This window comes from Leuresthes tenuis, unplaced genomic scaffold, assembly GCF_036924035.1.
Source record: "Leuresthes tenuis unplaced genomic scaffold, fLeuTen1.0.hap1 SCAF_16, whole genome shotgun sequence".
NCBI lineage: Eukaryota > Metazoa > Chordata > Actinopteri > Atheriniformes > Atherinopsidae > Leuresthes > Leuresthes tenuis.
Window position 1 is genome coordinate 8033751 of NW_027325370.1, and position 6162 is coordinate 8039912.

A 6162-nucleotide genomic window follows, 5' to 3' on the forward strand; every position below is an offset into this window, starting at 1 on the left:
CACCCAGCTTTACATTAGCACAAAACCCTCTGCCCACCTCCCCCCTCAGAGCTCATGGTGGTGGCCCCCAAGACCCTAGTCAGAAAGGTTGGAGATTTTCTCCTGACCATTGACAGTTCCACCATCTCTCCATCCCCAGAGGTCCACAACCTTGGAGGGCTCCTTGACTCCACCCTCTCATTCCTCCACCCTCTCATTCCTCCTGTTTGGACCACTGCAACTGTGTCCTGTTAGGGGTTCCCAACAAAACCCAGGACAGGCTCCAGTACATCCAGAACTCAGCTGCCTCACTCGCACCAAGCCCTGGCAGCACATCATCCCCACCCTCATTCACCTCCTCTGGCTCCCAGTCAAGTTCTGCATAAAATACAAAATCCTACTCCTCACTTACAAGTCCCTCCATGGCTAGCCCCTCAGAACCTGCCGGACCTCCTCCATCTCCACACCATCCTAGGCTTTGCGCTCCACTGACTCCGACCTGCTCTCCATTCCTCGCTCCTGACTCCGCACCTTTGGGGATCAGGCCTTCAGTTTTTCCACACCCACCCTCTGGAACTCTCTCCCCCCTGATATATATGCAATGCTCCATCTCTGGACACTTACAAAACCACCCTCAAAACTCATCTGTTCAACATGACTGTCAACCAGTAATCCCCGTCACACTGTCTGTTATATTAGTTATTATTATTAAGTTATTATTATTAAGTAACAACAACAATAATAATAACAATAATTATAATAAAAATAAAAAAACAATCCTAGAACCCCGGTAGTGCTATCCCCACATCTGCATTTCCATCTGCAGTCCTTCTTCTCACACTCAACACTACTCTAAACACACTTCACTCAGCACGGAAACATGCGCCACGCAGCACTGCTTACACACTCTGTGTACACACGGGCCACACGGCTTCCCACAACCATCCCATTGTGCTTACAGTCTGTTTTTTTCTGGATGAGCACACAGTTCAGAAGCACCGTACTCTGTTTTGCTGTGCTGTCACGGATGTTCCAATTCTTTTCTTTTTCTTCACTAAACTATGACAGAAAGTGTGACTTCTCCCCTTATTTTACCTTCCTCTCTCTTCTGTTACCCCACCACCAGTCTACCTTCTCATGTTGACCATGTCCCTCTCTATGGGATGTGGATACCTACATTTCCACAACCTTCAATACATTTTCTATGCTTGAATTACAGTCTGTCCAGTTTTTGTAGCCTCTATGTTTGCCACAAAAGACAAGGCAGGTGAAGGATAAGGGTAGATGGAGAGTGTATGCTGAACAGAAGGGAAAACAGGAAAATAGAAGGAATTTTTAAATCTGTTTTTTTAGATGCAGCTTACCCTGATTGATAGTTCAAATGACACATCCTTAAATGCAGTGCTCATTCTTGGCTCAAAACAGACTACTTCAAAAGCATTTTCATGCTGAGTCAAAATCACAAAAGCGTTAGTGCATTATTTGTTTAACCATCCTGTCCCTTGTTAATTTCCACAGTTTTTACCTTTCTTCTCTCTTGTGTCCACCTTATTCATTTCTGTTGTCCTATCTTTTCAGTCGATATACTTGCTTGGTTGTTTTTGCTTCCCTTATCTGAACCTTTTGTATGTTTGCTGTGCACACAGATAATCCATCATTGCCATCTAGCAGTAAGAGGGCTCTGTCAGAATAAGTAGAAAAAAACAGACCAATAAATTGAGTACCTACAAAGAAGAGAAGAACCAGATGAGAGAGAGATTCAAAAATCACCCAGAAGAAAATGCTTATTAGATGCAGACATCTTCTCTCTACAGAAGAGGCCTGTTCTCAGGACCCCTGTATGCACCCTGTTAAGAATGCCTCAGTCCTTAAAGCTTAAATCCCAATGCGTATACTAATTTTGGTCTATAAGGATGTTTGATTTTCTTCAAGTTTGTTCTCTCAGCAGAAAACAAACTTCATGCAGACGTTTGGGCACCTCTGGTCAAAGTTGTTGATACTATGATCAGGTAAGTAGATCCTCTCTTCTTAAAATTTTAGCTAAGATATAGATGTTGTTTTTGTTTTATATGATTTCGGAGTAGGTCAAGTTGAGGTCTAGCAGACCAAGAGAACTTCTTGAGAGAATTGCTCCAAAGGCTGGAGTGGTGGTGCACTGATCTGCTGTGCAGCCACTGTTGCAAAAATATGACCTTCCTGGAACAGATTTCAGCAAAAATGTGTTCATGCATTCTCGCAAAAGTCAACATCAGAAGTTTACTGATAAACATTCAAACAATGCATTTTGGTAACAAGTCCTTTGGAGTGATGGACTTCACTTCAATATTTTTGCTGCATTGAACACAACATACATTTAAAGAAAAATTAAAAAAAAAAAGAATTTAAAGGAAGAGAACACTTCAGCTGTTAAGCACCGGAAGGGATCAATCATGCTCTGGACTTGTGTTTCAGACAGTGGCACGGTCAATATTTTATGTAGTTAAGAATGATTTAAATGAAATATCATCAAATACAGGCAGCAAATATTGGGCTATCTGTGTTAGTAAAACGGAAGATGAAAAGAAAATAGTTTCTACAACAGCAGAACGTCCTAAACTCACCTGAACTCCACAAGGAACTATGTCAACTATATATATGAAGGTATTTTTCCGGAAGAATGGGCAAAAAGCTGGCTACAAAATTATTTGTAAACAGATACTTGCCTAAAGGCAGGCTGTAATACTGGAGTATTGGACAAGCAGGGTGCCAAAACCTCTGTAGATTCTTTCACTTTTTTCATTCTAAAACTATAATAGATGAAAATAAAAAAAGCAAAAACTTAAAATATTAAATAAGTGTTTTATTTTTACTTTATCCCGTTTCAAAATCAGGTCTTCTTTTACTCATTCAGTAAAAGGGAAGTTAGACAATGCTATGTGAGTCTTTGCCTGCTACTGTATTAGATATTGATAATATGCAATGTTGATATCTTTGGTTTCTAAACTGGTTCTACATTGGGAGAACATGAAGCCTGCACAGAGGAGCTGTTTATACTTTCTTTTGCCGGAAACACCTTTTCTCATTAATGACTGTGGTACTTAAGAAAAATGTTGCTGGAATAAATGTTAAAAAAGATTAATGGAAAAGCTTGGTGATTGCTCCGTGTCAGGAGCAAACAAATGAAAGCTCAGGAATAGGCAGTAAATATTCAGAAATCTGCTCAGATTGCCTGCATGGATCAAAATCTAATGGCTCAGAATTGGCATTCCAGTAGCACATATGTAGTCTTTTATTTGTGTCTGAATTTTTATTGCAGTTTATCTTTCAACACTTACATAATACAATCCAAATAATACCGACTGTGTTTTTAGTGGTACTTGAACAGAAATAACTGAAAGAAAAGAAAATAATCAAGAAACAAGAAAATGACATCATTTATCAAGTATGGCCAACAGTAGAGAAACTGTACTACTCTGTATTTGAAGGACTGAAGAGAATCACACACTATACAGCTCATATATTTTATGTAAAAATAGAAAATGCAGTTATATTTCACTGACTATTACTGCAGCATGCTGAAGGAATTACAAACATCCACAGTCCTGGGATTTATTTTTGCTCTTCCACTTTGCTAAATGTTTTGGAATGCATTCATACTACGAAATGAATGATTCTGAAAATCTACAAAATAGGCACATATAATTAATTTTCTTTTTTTTTACTCAGCTTCTCTACAATCATGTGACTTCTTTGGGGCTTTATTGGAAGGGATGTAATGGTTTCACATTCTACATCTCCCATGTACTTTGCAGATGCACAGGAAATACACTGTATGATGTGGTTGTCAAAAGCCTTGTAATATGCTTAATACAGCAGTGTTTGGAGTAATTCTGCCTTCAGCCATGTGACTTACACGTGTGCCCCATCTGTATCTTTGCAAGCTAGTTGCTGAGATCTGTTGTCATAAGCTACCATTAATATTCAACTTGGCAATGTGAGTCAAAGCTCTCCTGCTGATTAATCTCTGTCAAAAACAGCTATTAGTATGACAAAGCACACACACATAATGGCTGTATGAAAAGTGGTTATGATCTGTTGTGCTGTGACCATATGTAAAGCCTTCTATATATATAACAAATGAATTGGCTGCTCCTCCCTAAAAGCCACGAAGAGAGTATGTCATGGGCAATCATTTGAGTCCTTTGATTTGAACACAAAACATTTATTATTTCTGCACTTTTGATTACGAAACACAGAGATCATCTCATAGAGGACAGATTGCATATTTGATCCGAACAACAGCACTCTGCGCTGTCAAAGTGCACGTTTAAACATCAGTCACAGTGGTGTTTAGTAACATGAAAAACATTTGAGCAACTTGTGAAGACTGAAAACACAATAGTTGAATCTAAGCAGCGGCACAGTTTTAATCAGCAGGAATTTAAAGGGATTTGAAACTTTTTTAAACACAAAGAAAGTAGATGTCAAATAAAGTTGGAGAAAAACACAGGTGAATATTTATTATTAAGGCTTCATGCATAGATTTGGTAATGGCTTGTCAACTCATCAATGCTTAATGTGTAAAATTCCTTTTATGGACATGCAACTGTGACATTCACCTTTAATACAAGCGTGGTTTCGCCCACATGCTGTCAGTTTTGGCTTTTTTGGCCATTTGTTTGAGACTTTTGTCCCTAAACTTTCTGTGACTACCCACTGTTGTGACTCAAAGCTCATCAGCATCAAAATTTCGTTTGACAAAATGCAACCGTATTTGTCCCAAATACGATGTTCAGCAGAATACAGTGTTCCTCTTTCTTCTGAGAAAGAAAGAGGAATGTTTCTGGAAAGAGATGTTTTCACTTATCTTTCAAAATATAATTTGTGCTGTGAATACCACAGATGAAATTCTTGAATTTTTTTTTTAAACTGGGCTCAGGGTAAAAATAGAAAAAGAAATTACTTGTAAGGATACTGTACCTCTAAGGCATATTATAAAATATCTATTTACTGAGGTATTTTGCAATAATTTGAACAAAAACTAACAATAAAATATATACTTCTTTTCCAGCTCAGTGGCTACTGTGAGAGCAGTAACTGCATGCCTGAAAGAGGGATGGGATGTATAATTATAAATGTCAGTTAAAGTTTTGCTAAAGAGAATCATGATTATAGCGTTTTTGGAAAAGTGACCTGAAAAATAGCTTTTCCTGGTTATCATGGATCCACACAAAATAAATTAACCCGAAATTCTTCTTTGCTCCATTATTCAGGAGTCTTTTGACAGTTCAGGGTTCTGTCAGATGGTCTTCAACTTTTCTCTTTCAGCTTTGTTTGCCCATCTGATGAAATGTTCATTTTTACGTCTCATCTCTCTGTGCTGAGGTTGATGGTGGCCATATTTGTGGTTTCTGAAACGCAGCAAGACGAAGCTAAACACTGAAAAGTCAACTTGATTGAGTGATTTTTTTCTTCGCTACCTTCCAGCACTGTTTCCATCCGACTTTCTGACTCTCCATATTGAATTGGCCTCCTGACTGATCACAAGGTTGATTTATCCAGTGCAAGATTTTTTGTATTTGTCAACACCTCTGTACAAATAACGAGGTCCCAGAGAGAAGTCAAAGAGAGTTCTTTGCAGAAGAGACCCAAACTCAGAGGTAAACAACTGTTACTTTTATTTCTGGTATAAGTAGGGGCTGAAAATAAGCTCCAACATGTGAGAGAATGCTCAGGCAGAAATCTCAAAGGAAAAAGTTCAGATAGATTGAGACATTTAAAGTTTCCACATTTCTTTTAAACTTAAGTGCTACTTTGTGACAGAACATGATGAGCAAAAGATGCTCTGCCTGATGATGGATTATGACGATTCAATTCGGGGGATGTGTTCTAATATGTGCTGCACAGTGGAGTGGTGGTTAGCACCATCACCTCATAGCAAGAGAGTTCCAGGTTCAATTCCCACCTGGGGCCCTTCTGTGTGGAGTTTGCGTGTATGCATGGGTTCTCTCCAGGTACTCTGGCTTTCTCCCACTGTCCAAAAACATGTATGTTAGGTTAATTGGTGTCTCTTAAATTGTCCTCTTAGGAGTGAGTGTGAGCATGTGTGTGGTTGTTTGTCTCATTCATCTCTGTGATGGACTGGCAACCTGTCCAGGGTGTACCCTGCCTCTCACCCAATGGCCGCTGGGATAGGCTCCAGGC